The 19,699-nt window shown below is 43.9% G+C and overlaps 1 long non-coding RNA gene across 1 annotated transcript; it reads left to right on the top strand.

Annotated features, from left to right (window-relative positions):
- Window positions 1-534: 534 nt before the first annotated feature.
- On the top strand, window positions 535-19,292 carry LOC115472408. Its single transcript, XR_003942517.1, has 3 exons — window positions 535-549; window positions 2,151-2,153; window positions 19,208-19,292. It is a non-coding gene; the product is annotated as an uncharacterized LOC115472408 (long non-coding RNA).
- The last annotated feature ends 407 nt before the right edge of the window (window positions 19,293-19,699 follow it).

The following is a 19,699-nucleotide window of genomic DNA, read 5'->3' as shown; positions in this document are numbered from 1 at the left end:
ACAGTGGCCAATCCAGGTCACAAATACCCGGCAAGATCCCCCAAAAAGTACAAAACATTTTATACTGCTTATCCCAGAAATAGTGGATTTTCCCTAAGTCCATTTAATAACGGTCTATGGACTTTTCCTTTAGGAAGTTGTTCAAACCTTTTTTTAAACTCCTCTAAGCTAACCGCCTTTACTACATTCTCTGGCAACAAATTCCAGAGTTTAATTACACGTTGAGTGAAGAAACATTTTCTCTGATTCGTTTTAAATTTACTACATTGTAGCTTGCATGCCCCCCCCTAGTCCTAGTATTTTTTGGAAAGCGTGAACAGACGCTTCACATCTACCCGTTCAACTCCACTCCGCTATAATGTCTGCATCAGGAGTCTCAAAATGAAATTAATCACAAACCATAAATAAATACAGATATATTCAAATATAATAACAAAAAATGAGCTGATTATATGGAAAATGTAAAAGCATAAACAAAGACAATAAATAACAATCAATCACAAATCAGTAAAAACCAAGAGATGCAAATAAATAACAACTAATAAATATGTATAAATAGAGAGTGTCAGAAGGAGAGTTCATGAAACAAGTGGCCCTTGTTGAGGTTTTGGACAGCTGGGATATGGTTATGCATAAATACAATTAAGTAAATTTGCTCTAATATTGGCTCCAACTCAGAACATACAGAAGATCCAAAAAAATTAACAAAAAGAAACCTCAGCTGACTGGGGTGCCTAGAACAGTGGCCAACCCCCATTAACGGCTACCATCACTGGTTTCAAAAGATCCTCCGAACGCAACTGCAAGGAAACAACTCGTAAGGAGAAAAAAAACCCCTATGCAGCCAAAAAAAAAACCAGAGGACCAATCAAATCTTCAAACCATGTAATGTAATGAGTTAGAGTCAATATACTACTAGAAAGATCCACAATATCCACAAAATGCACACTATGCTCAGAACAAAATCAAAGTCAAAAACTTAACTTAGCCACCCGGGTGGTAGCCACCATATCCGAACTCTTCAAGCATCCAGCCGGGGCTCAATTCAAGGTTCTGCTGTGACACAATGCAATATTATTATTATTAGCATTTGTATAGCGCTACCAGACGCACGCAGCGCTGAACACCTGACACAGAGAGAGACAGTCCCTGCTCAATAGAGCTTATAATCTAAAAAAATACAGACAGACAAGACAATTAAGGGCATGGGAAGTACTGGGTGAGAAGGAACAAGGGGAGGGCAATTGAGTAGTGGCTAGGAGCCAAAAGCAGTGGTGAAAAGGTGGGTTTTCAGCATAGATTTGAAAACAGGTAGAGATGGAGATAGACGTACAGGCTCAGGAAGTCTATTCCAGGCATAAGGTGCTGCGAGGGAAAAGGAACGAAGCCTGGAGTTAGCAGTGGAGGAGAAGGGGGACAGCAAGAGAGATCCTCAATATCCTCACAGCACCGGAAGAGAGGTCTCTTATGCACCGGAGCAGTAGTGGGTTTGATGATCCGGTACGGCGACAGGATGTCTCTTCAGTCAAGCTAAGTATCTGTGGAACTGTATTTTGATATAATTCATAAATTACCAGCGGTATTTATTGGGATTAATGGGGTTTTGATGTGAAAAGTTTTGTTTTGTTGATGACTAAAACAGACTGTGTGGGTTTTGGCTATTTTTCTCTATTTTTTTGGTGAGCAATTTTTTTTCTTCGTTTTTGGGAGTTTTTTTGGTTGCTCTTTTTTTGCTAGAGTTTGATGATTTACTGAGGCCAATGATAATATCTGAGAATTCCTTTGGGAAAACTGACACATTTGGTCAGACCGATGCTCTCTGAGCTTTGAGGCCTTGCTTATTTAAATTTTGAGATGTTTGTACCCTCCCATAGTCTGCGTTGGCCATTTTGTTAGCAGACTGCATGTTTCATGCTTTTTGATATGTTTTCTTTTCATTTGTCGCTGTTGTCACTGGTGTAAACAACAAATGTTTCTTGAAGTGGGTGAAGGATGGGGAGCTCTTTAAATAGCTAGCCACATAGGATTGCCATCTCCACGGTTTTCCTGTGGCGTTGGACAGCTTTTAAAAAACTTCTGCGGGGACTTTTCCACAGTCATGGGTTGTGACTTTTTGGGTGGATTTTGGGTGTCCGCGTGGGCCAAGCCAGTTGGTTCCAGCTCTGTTTGTAGTACTCACCCTATTGGTCAAATTTAGAGCTGGAATGAGGCTTGGCTCAAGCCTGGCTCCAAATTTGACCAATAGGAGGGTGAGGTGGGTGATGAGGTCATCCGCTGATGATGACTTATCATTAACCCTGTGACAGACAGCAGCGCTGGTAAGCAGTGACCACGTGGGATCAGAGGAGGAGGAAGAGAGAGCAAGCACACATGCAGCATAGCTTTGAAATCTGGCAACTTAGGGTTGCCAACTATCTAGTCCTGGGCTTACCCCAAAGCATGCAGGGACTTCTTAGGGAATCCAATGGGGAAATCAGAACCAGAAGTCCCTGCATGCAATGGGGTAAGGTCAGCAATGGATCAACCCTGTCTGGCAAATCTGGATCTAATTGGCAACCTATTCTCAACCCAGTCCTCGGGACACACCCAGCCAGTCAGGATTTCAGGATATCCACAATGTATAAGCATGAGATAGATTTGCATACCAAAAAGAGGCAGTGCATGTGGATTCAGTATTATTTAAGTCCACCACCCTAACCACTAGGCCACTCCTCCATCTTTAGAAAGCAACTTCTGCGCAACCAGAGAACTCAAAACAGCCACTCTGAGCATACATAGCTGCTCAGTTTATGCTCAGTTTTTGTTTTTTTCTTAAACTCAGCAAAACTCCCCAGTCAAAGCATCTCTAACCCGGAACCTAAAGAACCTGTAAACTAACCTAGTCATAAAGAAGTGAAACTAAGGTATTTGAAAATGTCTTGAAAAAGACAGCATAGGGAGGGATCTGGTCCGGTCCGGAGGGATTAAAGGAAAGCATTTAAAATCTCATTTCTCCTTCCTTAGCGTCCCTCTGAACCGGCCCAGAAAGTGACTGATGGGAAGTAACAGAGCAGTACATTCATAGGAAGGGACCCTAACAATCCCGCCGTAAGCACACTTGCCTCAAAAACCACATATTTGACAACGCTGAACATCCAGTCTGTAATGTTTAAAAAAAGAATGCAATGCCCTGATCGTGACTGAGTAGATAGGGATGGGCTTGAGTGTAAATTTTAAGGGTCTTCGATGTTAGCTTCAGAACTTTTAGTACAAGAAGACTGCTAAGCAGACTTATATGGTCTGTGCCCTGAGAATGGCAAGGACAAATCTAACTCAGGTATATACAGTGGTGGAAATAAGTATTTGATCCCTTGCTGATTTTGTAAGTTTGCCCACTGACAAAGACATGAGCAGCCCATAATTGAAGGGTAGGTTATTGGTAACAGTGAGAGATAGCACATCACAAATTAAATCCGGAAAATCACATTGTGGAAAGTATATGAATTTATTTGCATTCTGCAGAGGGAAATAAGTATTTGATCCCCCACCAACCAGTAAGAGATCTGGCCCCTACAGACCAGGTAGATGCTCCAAATCAACTCGTTACCTGCATGACAGACAGCTGTCGGCAATGGTCACCTGTATGAAAGACACCTGTCCACAGACTCAGTGAATCAGTCAGACTCTAACCTCTACAAAATGGCCAAGAGCAAGGAGCTGTCTAAGGATGTCAGGGACAAGATCATACACCTGCACAAGGCTGGAATGGGCTACAAAACCATCAGTAAGACGCTGGGCGAGAAGGAGACAACTGTTGGTGCCATAGTAAGAAAATGGAAGAAGTACAAAATGACTGTCAATCGACAAAGATCTGGGGCTCCACGCAAAATCTCACCTCGTGGGGTATCCTTGATCATGAGGAAGGTTAGAAATCAGCCTACAACTACAAGGGGGGAACTTGTCAATGATCTCAAGGCAGCTGGGACCACTGTCACCACGAAAACCATTGGTAACACATTACGACATAACGGATTGCAATCCTGCAGTGCCCGCAAGGTCCCCCTGCTCCGGAAGGCACATGTGACGGCCCGTCTGAAGTTTGCCAGTGAACACCTGGATGATGCCGAGAGTGATTGGGAGAAGGTGCTGTGGTCAGATGAGACAAAAATTGAGCTCTTTGGCATGAACTCAACTCGCCGTGTTTGGAGGAAGAGAAATGCTGCCTATGACCCAAAGAACACCGTCCCCACTGTCAAGCATGGAGGTGGAAATGTTATGTTTTGGGGGTGTTTCTCTGCTAAGGGCACAGGACTACTTCACCGCATCAATGGGAGAATGGATGGGGCCATGTACTGTACAATTCTGAGTGACAACCTCCTTCCCTCCGCCAGGGCCTTAAAAATGGGTCGTGGCTGGGTCTTCCAGCACGACAATGACCCAAAACATACAGCCAAGGCAACAAAGGAGTGGCTCAGGAAGAAGCACATTAGGGTCATGGAGTGGCCTAGCCAGTCACCAGACCTTAATCCCATTGAAAACTTATGGAGGGAGCTGAAGCTGCGAGTTGCCAAGCGACAGCCCAGAACTCTTAATGATTTAGAGATGATCTGCAAAGAGGAGTGGACCAAAATTCCTCCTGACATGTGTGCAAACCTCATCATCAACTACAGAAGACGTCTGACCGCTGTGCTTGCCAACAAGGGTTTTGCCACCAAGTATTAGGTCTTGTTTGCCAGAGGGATTAAATACTTATTTCCCTCTGCAGAATGCAAATAAATTCATATACTTTCCACAATGTGATTTTCCGGATTTAATTTGTGATGTGCTATCTCTCACTGTTACCAATAACCTACCCTTCAATTATGGGCTGCTCATGTCTTTGTCAGTGGGCAAACTTACAAAATCAGCAAGGGATCAAATACTTATTTCCACCACTGTATATATATATAGTATCGAATATCAAGTATAATGAGTTTATCTTATTGGGCAGACTGGATGGACCGTACAGGTCTTTATCTGCCGTCACTTAGTATATAAGTACGTATAACTACATAAGTATTGCCATACTGGGAAAGACCAAAGGCCCATCAAGCCTAGCATCCTGTTTCCAACAGTGGCCAATCTAGGTCACAAATACCTGGCAAGATCCCACTTACTATGTTACATGTAAATCTATTCATAACAGATTTCCTGAAAACCTGACTGGCTGGGTGGGATGAGTACCGAGGACTGGGTTGAAAAGCCCCGCTTTATGGCGAAAGTAGAAACAGAGGTGAAAAACTATTCCGCACCCTGAAATGTCACAAAGTAATGCGTATGGCTGTGAGTCTTATGTAACATTCTACAGTAGTTAGAATGAGATTGATAACTATTATCCTCCTCATGCATTGGGTATGAACAGACTACGGCAGTGTTTCTCAACCCAGTCCTCAAAGCACTCCAACCCAGTTGGGTTTTCAGGATACCCACTATGAATACGAATGAGATGGATTTACATAGCAAGAAGGCAGTGAATGCAAATCCATCTCATGCATATTCATTGTTAATATCTCCAAAACCTGTCTGACTAGGTGTTTTCTGAGGACTGGGTTGAGAACCACTGGACTAAGGGGGTCATTTTGCTCCATTTTTGCTAGTCATGATGATCCAGTCCTGGGTTTTTAGGAAAACTGGATTTTCACATCCATATATTCAATGAATTACAGCAGGACCCAGCAGAAAAATACAGCAAGTTTTCATTCCTAAGGCTCAAGAAGCACTATGCGTTCTGTGTATTGAAACTTTCCTTATAATATCTCTGTTAAAGTAAGAATGAAAAGTAAAATGACTCTATTCCTTGTTGGTTCTTTGTATTGTACCAGTGTATTCCAGCAGCATTGGCTGTTTTGGACTGTGTAATGATGTAGCCTTCTTGAACATCTGTTTTGTGAAAAAAACAAGAACTGCTTACTTTTGAAGAATGTAATTCTAGAAATGCACAGATTTTAATACTAAAAAAAAAAAAAAAAGCATCATTTGCTAGTGATTACCTGTACGATGTAATGAATAATGAATGTGTTGTTAAAATTGGACTTTCATACACCTGTTTGGGGCTTGCTGAGCTGTGCCTTTTGTAAAAAAAAGTCTGATTTTGGTTTATAGTTTCAAGTTTCCCCTCCCAATATTTTCTCTGATTTTTAGCTCTCCTCCTACCCTGTACTGCAGGGGCTCTTAAACCTAGTCCTCAGGGACACACCTAGCCAGTCCGGTTTTCAGGATATCCTCATTGAATTTGCATGAGATAGATCTGCATATAATGAAGGCAGTGCATGCAAATACAGCTCATGCATATTCGTTGTGGGTATCTTGAAAATCAGACTGGCTAGGTGTGTTCCAAAGACTGGATTGAGATCCTCTGCTCTACAGTGAAACCATCAGAGCAATCAGCATAACATAGTAACATAACATAGTAGATGACGGCAGAAAAAGACCTGCACGGTCCATCTAGTCTGCCCAACAATTTAAACTCATATGTGCTGCTTTATGTGTATACCTGACCTTGATTTGTTTCTGCCATTTTCAGGGCACAGAACATGTACCCCAAGTCTGGATCTAAAGGCTGCAGATACTGGGGGCATTTCCCCATTTGGGGGATAAATTTATTAGTATTTATTTACTTGGATTTTGCTTACACCTTTTTCAGTAGTAGCTCAAGGTGAGATTCAGGTACTCTGGCTATTTCTCTGTCCCAGGAGGGCTCACAATCTAAAGTTTGTACCTGAGGCAATGGAGGGTTAAGTGACTTGCCCAAGATCACAAGGAGCAGCAGTGGGATTTGAACTGGCCACCACTGGATTGCAAGACCGGTGGTCTAACCACTAGGCCACTCCTCCACCCCAAAGAATCTTGTTACTCTTTGGGGTTCTACATGGAATGTTGCTACACTTTGAAATTCTGCATGGAATCTTACATGAGTACATAATTATTCTTTAGAATTCTAGAATATTTTATTTATTTATTTAGAGTTTGCTCACATCTTTTTCAGTAGTAGCTCAAGGTGAGTTACATTCAGGTACTCTGGATATTTCTCTGTCCCAGGAGGGCTCACAATCTAAGTTTGTACCTGAGGCAATGGAGGGTTAAGTGATTTGCCCAAGATCACAAGGAGCAGCAGTGGGATTTGAACTGGCCACCACTGGATTGCAAGACTGGTGCTCTAACCACTAGGCCACTCCTCCACTAGCAACATTCTGTGTAGAAGCCTGCCCTTGCAGATCACCAATGTGGTCGCATAGGCTTCTGTTTCTGTGAAGCCTGCGCAGCCGCATTGCTGATCTGCAAGGGCAGGCTTCTACATGGAATGTTGCTAGTGGAATAGCAACATTAACATTCCATGTAGAATCTCAAATATTTATTTATTTAGATTTTGCTCACACCTTTTTCAGTAGTAGCGCAAGGTGAGTTACATTCAGGTACTCTGGATATTTCTCTGTCCCAGGAGGGCTCACAATCTAAGTTTGTACCTGAGGCAATGGAGGGTTAAGTGACTTACCCAAGATCACAAGGACCAGCAGCGGGATTTGAACCGGCCACCTCTGGATTTCAAGACCGGTGCTCTAACCAGTAGGCCACATAGGGTCCCTTTCACTAAGCCGCATAGGTGCCTACGCGTGCCCAGCACGCACCATATTGGAGTTACCGCCCAGTTACCGTGTTGCCCTTGCAGTGTTTTCAATTTTGGCGCGCATCTGAAAAATATTTTTTTATTTTCTGCCGTGCATAGCGGATGCGTGCCAAGTGGCATCTAACGCACGTAGGTCATTACCACCCAAATGTTTTACCGCTAGGTCTATGGCTGGCAGTAAGGTCTCAGACCTAAAATGGACACGCAGCAATTTTGATTTTGCCACATGTCCATTTTCGGGGTGGGGGAAGAGGCCTTTTTTTACAGGTGTGCTGAAAAATGATTCTGCGTGCGCTCAAAACCCGCACCAACTACTGCAAGCAATTTTTCAGCGCGCATGTGTACACTACTAGCTCTCTCTAATTTCAACTTTCATTTATATCCTGCCTTTCCCCAATAGCTCAGGATGGGGCATAGCCAATAAACGTAACATAAACAGTATTGTTAAGATCTGAAACATAATCACATACAGTGGTGGAAATAAGTATTTGATCCCTTGCTGATTTTGTAAGTTTGCCCACTGACAAAGACATGAGCAGCCCATAATTGAAGGGTAGGTTATTGGTAACAGTGAGAGATAGCACATCACAAATTAAATCCGGAAAATCACATTGTGGAAAGTATATGAATTTATTTGCATTCTGCAGAGGGAAATAAGTATTTAATCCCTCTGGCAAACAAGACCTAATACTTGGTGGCAAAACCCTTGTTGGCAAGCACAGTGGTCAGACGTCTTCTGTAGTTGATGATGAGGTTTGCACACATGTCAGGAGGAATTTTGGTCCACTCCTCTTTGCAGATCATCTCTAAATCATTAAGAGTTCTGGGCTGTCGCTTGGCAACTCGCATCTTCAGCTCCCTCCATAAGTTTTCAATGGGATTAAGGTCTGGTGACTGGCTAGGCCACTCCATGACCCTAATGTGCTTCTTCCTGAGCCACTCCTTTGTTGCCTTGGCTGTATATTTTGGGTCATTGTCGTGCTGGAAGACCCAGCCACGACCCATTTTTAAGGCCCTGGCGGAGGGAAGGAGGTTGTCACTCAGAATTGTACGGTACATGGCCCCATCCATTCTCCCATTGATGCGGTGAAGTAGTCCTGTGCCCTTAGCAGAGAAACACCCCCAAAACATAACATTTCCACCTCCATGCTTGACAGTGGGGACGGTGTTCTTTGGGTCATAGGCAGCATTTCTCTTCCTCCAAACACGGCGAGTTGAGTTCATGCCAAAGAGCTCAATTTTTGTCTCATCTGACCACAGCACCTTCTCCCAATCACTCTCGGCATCATCCAGGTGTTCACTGGCAAACTTCAGACGGGCCGTCACATGTGCCTTCCGGAGCAGGGGGACCTTGCGGGCACTGCAGGATTGCAATCCGTTATGTCGTAATGTGTTACCAATGGTTTTCGTGGTGACAGTGGTCCCAGCTGCCTTGAGATCATTGACAAGTTCCCCCCTTGTAGTTGTAGGCTGATTTCTAACCTTCCTCATGATCAAGGATACCCCACGAGGTGAGATTTTGCGTGGAGCCCCAGATCTTTGTCGATTGACAGTCATTTTGTACTTCTTCCATTTTCTTACTATGGCACCAACAGTTGTCTCCTTCTCGCCCAGCGTCTTACTGATGGTTTTGTAGCCCATTCCAGCCTTGTGCAGGTGTATGATCTTGTCCCTGACATCCTTAGACAGCTCCTTGCTCTTGGCCATTTTGTAGAGGTTAGAGTCTGACTGATTCACTGAGTCTGTGGACAGGTGTCTTTCATACAGGTGACCATTGCCGACAGCTGTCTGTCATGCAGGTAACGAGTTGATTTGGAGCATCTACCTGGTCTGTAGGGGCCAGATCTCTTACTGGTTGGTGGGGGATCAAATACTTATTTCCCTCTGCAGAATGCAAATAAATTCATATACTTTCCACAATGTGATTTTCCGGATTTAATTTGTGATGTGCTATCTCTCACTGTTACCAATAACCTACCCTTCAATTATGGGCTGCTCATGTCTTTGTCAGTGGGCAAACTTACAAAATCAGCAAGGGATCAAATACTTATTTCCACCACTGTAGGTGGCCATTCTCTATTTTATTTAGTTATTTATTTGCCCACACCTTTTCAGTAGTAGCTCAAGGTGAGTTGCATTCAGGTAAAATCTCAGTCTTCTCTGTTAAGGCTGCCAACCGGATCTAGATTTGCAGGACAGAATTGAGTTGATCCTGGGTTTATCTCGTTGCATGCAGGGACTTGTAAGTTTTGATTTCCCAGTTGCATTCAAAGGCAAGACTACAAGTCCCAGCATGCACTGGGGTAAACCCAGGACTGGATCAACCCTGTCCTGTGAATCTGGTTCCACGCTCTGCCCATTTGTACGCTATTTTATAGAATAGTGCCTAGTGCACATAGGTACCTACCCGACGCCTACCTCTAGGCACCATTTTATAGAACTGCCTCCATAACAACTATCTGAGCAATATTCAGCATTTTGTTAAACAATGGCCACTGTGAGCTGATTCCTGTTGCGGACACCCTGAAACTTCTAGGTGTCATTATAGACCGAAATATTACCCTAGAAAGTCATGTGAAAAGTGTCACAAAGAAGATGTTCCATGCAATGTGGAAGCTTAAAAGAGTGAAAGCTTTCTTCCCAAGGGAGGTATTCCGCAATTTGGTGCAATCGCTGGTACTAAGCCACTTGGACTATTGCAATTCCATCTACGCAGGATGCAAAGCACAAATTATTAAAAAACTCCAGACTATCCAGAACACTGCTGCCAGACTCATTCGGAAAGGCGAAATATGAAAGCGCCACACCCCTTTGAAAGAAATTACATTGGCTCCCATTAAAAGACCGAATTACATTCAAAATCTGCACCTTGATCCATAAAGTCATTCATGGAGAGGCCCCATCTTAAATGTTAGACCTAGTAGATCTACCAGCAAGAAATACAATAAGTTCATCACGCATTTTCCTAAACCTCCACTATCCCAACTGTAAAGGACTTAAGTATAAAGCTATACATGCATCTAGCTTCTCTTATATTGGCACGAAAAAATGGAATGCATTACCGAATGTCATAAAAGCAAAGCATGATCTGACAACCTTCCGGAAGATACTGAAAACTAGTCTGTTTAAAAAGACCTACTAAGTGAATCCTACATAAACGACACCTTCAAAACTACACCAGAACTAACCAATATTGAACTCTTATTTTAAGATACTTTAATCATACTATTATTATTGAATGTTATACCTTGTCCTTGATATCATATACCTGATGTGAATTATTTACTCATTCATTCCTATTATCTAATTGTTAAGTACCTTAACTGTATAATCAATCTGATCTTTTCATTCCGCTATGGCGATTGCCATTGAGGCATAATGTACGCCACAGTGAGCCTGCAAATGGGTGGGAAAATGTGGGATACAAATGCAGCAAATAAAAATAAATAAATTTAGAGCTAGATATCCAGCGCTGGGCCATACCTGGCTACCGACACTGAAAATCTGAGTCTTGGGTGGCCCCCGCAAGTTATCTGGTACAGCCAGTATTCAGCACCTGCTAGTTAGCTGGAAACTGCACCAGCTCCTGTTGATTCAGAATGCAGCAGCAAGACTCATAGAAGGCTGCAAGCGACATGACCACATCACACCATTTTTGCAAAAACTTCATTGGCTACCAGTACAATACAGGGCTAAATTTAAAACTCTATGTCGGATCTTCAAGGCCCTGAAAGGAAACAGCCCTGAGTACCTGAAGAATAGGATGATCCTCCACATACGGCCAAGGACACTAAGGTCCTCCCAAGGACTTTCACTAACTACACCCTCTACAAAAGACGTTACACGATGTGATACCCGCAAGCGAGCCTTCTCTGGAGTAGCCCCCACACTCTGGAATGCATTGCCTGAAAGGCTCCGCTTAACACAAGACTATCTCTACTTCAGGAAGCAGGTGAAAGCTTGGCTCTTCAACCAGGCCTTTAATGGACGCCTTGTAGCACTATAGAAATGCTAAATAGTAGTAGTAGTAATTAACTTGTTAGTCTCACTCACACACCACACAAGGAGTGACTCAGGCTGCACATACTGCAGCAGGACATGCTTATCCACTCCTACCCTAGCTGAGATAATATGTGACCATCTCTCTGACCTCATGTGCAACTTTCTTTAAATTAGTCACCTTATTTTTTTTAATCATTGATGTATAATTTTTCATTTTACAAGGGTCACTTGCAAACAGTAATACAGAGATGATTGCACATTAATACAATATAAGAAGAAAACAATCCCAACTAGATATATGGATTATATACAATTTTTCTCTTTCTTAGACCACAAAGTGAAGAAAAATAGGGAGAGTGAAATAAGACAAGGAGATCAATTAAACAGTAAACAGAAAAAAGAAAACATGGTATTAACCTGATGATCCCCAGATATTACTCATCTAATTCATCATTCCACATTGATCATCTGGTTGGCTTCCTCAAGACCAAATATGGTGTATAGTCAATTCATTTCATTGTCCAGATTTTAGTTAGAAATAATACATCTGATTACATTCTCTCTCTTTTAAAAAACAGAAATTATTTAACGATACATATACTCAAGTCTCTAATTCAAATCCCACTGATTAAAGCAATCCCAGTTTTCACAGGCTTCACTCCTTTCGAAGTAATAATTAAGGAAATATTTCTGATCACAATTTTTAACTCCTCTTACTCTCTTATCTATCTATATGTTAACCATCTCTCGGACCTCATGTGCAAATTTTTTTTAATTAGTCACCTTACTTTCTATCTCTTCTTACTCTCTTACCTATCTATATGTTCCATCTTTGCATTACCCTTCACTACCAATTAAAATGTTCCATTACGTACTGTGTTGACATTGTAAGTAGTATTGCTATTTGAATATTTTTTACTGCTGTAATTGCCTGTTGCTCATGTTTGATCTGTTATTACTGTACACCGCCTTGAGTGAATTCCTTCAAAAAGGCGGTAAATAAATCCTAATAAATAAACTTAGAACTGCCATTTATCTGGTCACCAGCACCGAGGATCGGCAGTGGCCAGATAGCGTGCAGCTCAAACAAGCCAGATAGTGTCGTGGCTCTGGCACTGAATATCATGTTGAGATCGGGCAGTGAGGGATAACTACACCTGCCCGGTTAACTCCCACTGACCCCCTATGTTGCAATTCCAATTCTGTGCTGTGCTGATATTTGAGTGTTTTATTATGGTCAAACTGTTGCTATAATTGTAAATTGCCTGTGTCCAGTTGCATTTGCTGAACACCACCATGGCTGAACTCCTTCAAAAAGGTGGGTAAACAAATTTTATGATATTTATTCATTTATAAATTAACAACCGCTAAGCAGAGAAGAACAGACCTGCCAAATCATTGAGAGGGAGATTTTAACTCATGCCTCCAGCTCCACCCAGCCATGTCCCCTAGACCCGCCCACTCCACCTCCTGTCCTGGCTCCATCCCTAACAAACCACTTCTCCCTTGGGCAGTAGGAGATGCCTTAATAACACATCATCTGCCACCATGGGACCAGTCTCGTGAGAAGTGCTGTGAAATGTTGCAGTTCTTATCATGAGAATGGTCGAGAAGCAGCAGGAGAAGACATCTTATTGATACATCTCCTGCTGCTGCTAGAAAGGAAGGCTGCTCAGCAGAGCTTTTGGCTCCCCAGCAGGAGGTGGGAGGTGACCCACATAAGTGGGAGTTTCCAGCTGAATGCGGGAGATTTGGCAGATCTAGAAGACAAGACAAAATAAAAATATAGAGAGAGAGTTGGAGAATCAACAGGAAAATCCTTAACCTTATAAAACCGTATAAGACCAGACTACTCCTGCTAATAAATTACTGAAATACCCTGATCAGCTAGAGTCTTAAACCCCAGGGACAACACGATAAACTGATCCCTTCAAAGCTAGATGAAACAGGCAGGGCTTTCATTTATTTCTACACTATAATAATCCTTCAACATATTACTTTGGGTATCAGGCCAAGACCCCAAAGGGGTCATGAACTAGTTCAATATCAGACTTTAGGGTACGAATCCCAACTTCTGGATTAGCGCAAGGCCTCGAGCAAGCCAAAGCCCCAAGACCACACCATCATGGCAATCAAAGCCGATCAGCCTAATTACTATCAGGCCTCTTTTAGACAGAATCCTTCTTGCTAAGCCTCTCTGCTCTGCTTTCTGACTCAGTCTCAGATTTAGAAATAGGCAACATAGGCAACTGCCCCGGTGCCAAATTTTGATAGACGCCAGAGCGTTGCTGCATTGCCATTCCATGGTCTGGGGCCTTGTGCCGCTGTACTAAACACGGCTATACAGCTACAAGTCTTTAACTTCAGTGCAGGCCTTCCTATAATCATGAGTTGACAGGCCCTGTGGTGCCCTGTCCCCTCACTGGTTTCCATGGTGATAGGAATCCCATGCCTTTGGGTAGAAGGAGGAAAGTGGTAAACTACAAGGCCCATCAGAGCACAAGTACAGGACCATGTTGAAGTTACTTACTAAAGAAGAGTTGCTGCTGATGATGGTGATGTTTAGTACAGTGGCAAGGTAAGAGGGACACTTGGAGAAGGAAGGATCTGGGCAGGGGTAATGGAGGGGAGAAGAAGACCATTTCCTTTTCCTCCTCTCACCTGTGCCTGTGGGTGCACTTTGGCCAAATCTGGCCCTGTTCTGACTCCAGTTTCAGACTAGTAGTTCCAGTGAGAGAGAGATATAGATGGGGGAGGGCTATATTGGAGGGGCTGAGTGGGAAAGAGGATGGAGGAGAGAAAGGATCAGGACAATGCTGGGCAGAAGGTCAAGAGAGAGAGAGGGAAGCTGGGCAGATAGTGGAGTTACTTATTTTAATTTTCAGAAGCCATGGGGGTACTTCTTACATACCCACTGTTACTGCCTCTGATTTTCATTTATAATTTTTTTTTTTTTTTTTGGGGGGGGGGGGGGGGTAGGAGGAGACTGTCCTGATTAGGGACAGATTGTATCAAAATACTGTCTCCTCTGCCCATCCATCCCATCTCTTTCTTTTCCATCCCCTCTCTTCACCTCACCTCATCAACTCCATCAGCCAGAAGGATCCTGATGGTCCGGCCTACAGCAAGGAAGTACAAAATGTGAGACCTCGGTAACAGGAAGTCTGTTCTGAAGCGGGTGAGAACTCCAAGGTCCCATGCTTATTTTTTTTTACTTCATGCCACTGGTGTTCCCCTAGTCCTGACTCCCAGCATCACTTGGCCTAGTGAGGCAGGTCCAAATGCCCAATAGGCCACTAGAGGAAAGTTTTTAATGTTTGGGGGCAGAGTGGGTCGGGTGGGGAGGGGGGGAGGAAGGAGAGCTGACTAGACTACCAGGGAGGACCAGTGCAAAAAAGTATCCAGGGCAGGGTGGTCGGGTTGGGGAGAGAGAGCAGATGCTGCTAGAAACCCACTCCTCTCAACCATCCCTTCTACACTGTCCTGGACCTGGCAAAAATGATTTTCCCATATTAGTTGTGTGGCAAAAACTTTTTTTTCTTTGCATGATCACGGAAAAGGTAATCACTACATTAACATTCATTTAAAATGTGATGTGCGCTCAGGGTTTCCATGTGAGTTAACACCCGTGCTGAAAATCTTTCTGTATAGCTCTGCTAGTAAAACCCATGGCAAAACAGCGTAACGTTAAACCTGCGTTGAGCTTGAAAAGGTTGAGAAGTGCTGACATAGCCCATAGTCTGCTCTTTCCTTCAGTTCTTTGCTTAATTACCCAGCTCAGCCCCAGTCTCTCTCTTGCACGCAAAGTTACAGTGGGGGAAATAAGTATTTGATCCCTTGCTGATTTTGTAAGTTTGCCCACTGACAAAGACATGAGCAGCCCATAATTGAAGGGTAGGTTATTGGTAACAGTGAGAGATAGCACATCACAAATTAAATCCGGAAAATCACATTGTGGAAAGTATATGAATTTATTTGCATTCTGCAGAGGGAAATAAGTATTTAATCCCTCTGGCAAACAAGACCTAATACTTGGTGGCAAAACCCTTGTTGGCAAGCACAGCGGTCAGACGTCTTCTGTAGTTGATGATGAGGTTTGCACACATGTCAGGAGGAATTTTGGTCCACTCCTCTTTGCAGATCATCTCTAAATCATTAAGAGTTCTGGGCTGTCGCTTGGCAACTCGCAGCTTCAGCTCCCTCCATAAGTTTTCAATGGGATTAAGGTCTGGTGACTGGCTAGGCCACTCCATGACCCTAATGTGCTTCTTCCTGAGCCACTCCTTTGTTGCCTTGGCTGTATGTTTGGGTCATTGTCGTGCTGGAAGACCCAGCCACGACCCATTTTTAAGGCCCTGGCGGAGGGAAGGAGGTTGTCACTCAGAATTGTACGGTACATGGCCCCATCCATTCTCCCATTGATGCGGTGAAGTAGTCCTGTGCCCTTAGCAGAGAAACCCCCCCAAAACATAACATTTCCACCTCCATGCTTGACAGTGGGGACGGTGTTCTTTGGGTCATAGGCAGCATTTCTCTTCCTCCAAACACGGCGAGTTGAGTTCATGCCAAAGAGCTCAATTTTTGTCTCATCTGACCACAGCACCTTCTCCCAATCACTCTCGGCATCATCCAGGTGTTCACTGGCAAACTTCAGACGGGCCGTCACATGTGCCTTCCGGAGCAGGGGGACCTTGCGGGCACTGCAGGATTGCAATCCGTTATGTCGTAATGTGTTACCAATGGTTTTCGTGGTGACAGTGGTCCCAGCTGCCTTGAGATCATTGACAAGTTCCCCCCTTGTAGTTGTAGGCTGATTTCTAACCTTCCTCATGATCAAGGATACCCCACGAGGTGAGATTTTGCGTGGAGCCCCAGATCTTTGTCGATTGACAGTCATTTTGTACTTCTTCCATTTTCTTACTATGGCACCAACAGTTGTCTCCTTCTCGCCCAGCGTCTTACTGATGGTTTTGTAGCCCATTCCAGCCTTGTGCAGGTGTATGATCTTGTCCCTGACATCCTTAGACAGCTCCTTGCTCTTGGCCATTTTGTAGAGGTTAGAGTCTGACTGATTCACTGAGTCTGTGGACAGGTGTCTTTCATACAGGTGACCATTGCCGACAGCTGTCTGTCATGCAGGTAACGAGTTGATTTGGAGCATCTACCTGGTCTGTAGGGGCCAGATCTCTTACTGGTTGGTGGGGGATCAAATACTTATTTCCCTCTGCAGAATGCAAATAAATTCATATACTTTCCACAATGTGATTTTCCGGATTTAATTTGTGATGTGCTATCTCTCACTGTTACCAATAACCTACCCTTCAATTATGGGCTGCTCATGTCTTTGTCAGTGGGCAAACTTACAAAATCAGCAAGGGATCAAATACTTATTTCCCCCACTGTATGTATATAGGCAGAGTTCATCCCCAATAACACACAGGTCATGCAATCAGAGCTCTCCAGCCCTGGCGGAGTTAGGTCTGAATCTGAAAGCATTATTTATAACTTAATGACAAGAGGAAATCTTTAGAGCTAATGAGGATCTCATCAAGGCAAATCACACGCACCAAAATAGCATGTCTATATTTATTTACGTATTGAATATTTATTTCTAGCTTTTCATTACAAATAAATTACTGTACATGATGGGATTGGAACATTTATCTAGTGAAAATCGCAGTAGGAGTCATATGGTAATAATTTGGAGTTATATCAAAAGGCAGTGGGGAGAGAGCAGATGAACGTCTGCAGAATGTAAATAGAATGTTAGGTATTAATAGGAAAGGAATGGAAAACAAATGTGAGGACATTATAATACCTTTGTATCGGTCCATGGTACGACCGCAGCTTGAATATTGTGTTCAATTCTGGTCACCACATCTCAAAAAAAGATATAGTGAAATTAGAAAAGGTACAGAGAAGGGTAAAGAAAATGATAAAGGGAATGGGACGACTTCCCTATAAGGAAAGGCTGAAGTGGCTAGGGCTCTTCAGCTTGGAGAAAAGACGGATGAGGGGAGATATGATAGAGGTCTATAAAATGAGTGGGGTGGAATGGGTAGACATGAATAGTTTGTTTACTCTTTCCAATAATACTAGGACTAGGGGTCATGCGATGAAGCTACAAAGTAGTAAATTTAAAACGAATCAGAGAAAATTTTTCGTCACTCAACGTGTAATTAAACTCTGGAATTCATTGCCAGAAAATGTGGCAAAGGTGGTTAGCTTAGCGGGGTTTAAAAAAGGTCTGGGCAGCTTTCTAAAGGAAAAGTCCATAGACCATTAACAAATTGACTTGGGAAAATCCACTGCTTATTTCTGGGATAAGCAGCATAAAATGTATTGAACTTTTTCGGGTTCTTGCCAGATATTTGTGACCTGGATTGGCCACTGTTAGAAACAGGCTGCTGGGCTTGATGGACAAACAATTATCAGAACTAATCAGCATTAACTGAGATTTACACACACAAGTCGCTAAGTGTAATCTATCATAAGGTGCACCTAAATTCTAAGTCGCATAGTTGAAAAGGGTGCGTGACCATGGGCAGGGCATGGACGTTTCTAAAATCTATGTGCATTATTGTAGAGTACACTCGATCTGCACCTAATTTAGGTATCTGGATTTAGACCAAGCAAAACATGGCCTAAATGGACACGACCAAATTTAGTCACATGGCGAGCCACTCGGCGTATTCTACCCTGTTTCCCCGAAAATAAGACCTAGTAGCAGTGGCATTCCTGGGGGGGCTGGCACCCGGGGTGGATCGTCGATGCGCCCCGCCCTCCCCCGGGTGCAGCGCCCCCCCGATGCAGCGCGGATCCCCCCGGCGAAAGGACCCCCCGCGAAGGAACCCCCCCGCCGGGTGCACGCCGCTGGGGGGGGTGCCGCGCACGCCTGCCCTCCGTTGCGCCATGCTTCTTCTCTGCCCTGGAACAGGAAGTAACCTGTTCCGGGGCAGAGAAGAAGCAAGGACCAACGGAGGACAGGCGCGCGCGCGGCACCCCCCCAGCGGCGTGCACCCGGGGCGGACCGCCCCCCCTAGGAACGCCACTGCCTAGTAGAGGTTTTGCTGAATTGCTAAATATAAGGCCTCCCCCGAAAGTAAGACCTAGCTCCAAATTGTATCTTCCGCCTCGCGCCCCCCCCCCCCCCGGCTGAGCCCGCCCTCAACTCCCCGACATATTACCTTCCATTCCGTTCAGGACACGCTGCCCTGCGTTTAAAGCTCAGCTGTTAAGTCGCTGCGGCAGCTCGAGTCCAGTCTCTCCCGTCAGTGTCCCGCCTTCCTCTGATGAGGTATTTCCTGTTTCCGCGAGGGCGGGACATTGAAGGGAAAGGCTGAAGTCGAGCCGCCGCTGCCCTTCCCCACAGACGTTCAGCAGCCTCCTGACATCTTTAAACTGGATGAGTGTCCCAACAGAAGGTACATGGGGGGAAGGGGGAGAAGGGGGTGTTAGGAACCCTAAGGACTAAGCTTACTTAGAATGTTGTACTTATCTTACGGTAGGTAAATGGAGATTCTGTGCACTATATTGCTCAGTCTCCTTCTTTTTCGTTGTAAGGGGATTGTTGTGCCGACTCATGTTTCACCAAGCTGTATCAAGGCTTCCCCTTAATTTACTTAATGCTGACTTCTTGTCCTGCTGCTGTGAAATTAAAGAGGCTGCTGAAATTCTAGGAAGCTACTGCTAAAAGTTGCAGTGGCCATTTTCTCTAAGAAGCTGCAATTTTACTGTAGTACGGTATTTTGAACAGCTTGTAGCCTCTGCAGCTGATATTGAGGTAAGCCTTGGAGTAAAGAACTGCAATAATCAAATCATGTTACTGTGTTTCCCCGAAAATAAGACATCCCCTGAAAATAAGACCTAGTGCATCTTTGGGAGCAAAAATTAATATAAGACACTGTCTTATTTTCGGGGAAACAGGGTATATACCACGTGGAAATTTAAGTCTTTAGAATACACCTAGATGTAATTTTTTTCCGCAAGGAATTTTCAGGCACCATATATAGAATCCAGCCCTAAACCCCTAATTCTGTAAAAGTTGCCAAGAAT

This window comes from Microcaecilia unicolor, chromosome 6 (assembly GCF_901765095.1).
Source record: "Microcaecilia unicolor chromosome 6, aMicUni1.1, whole genome shotgun sequence".
NCBI lineage: Eukaryota > Metazoa > Chordata > Amphibia > Gymnophiona > Siphonopidae > Microcaecilia > Microcaecilia unicolor.
The sequence above is the reverse complement of the archived record's forward strand: the minus strand, read 5'-3'. Positions and strand labels throughout refer to the sequence as shown.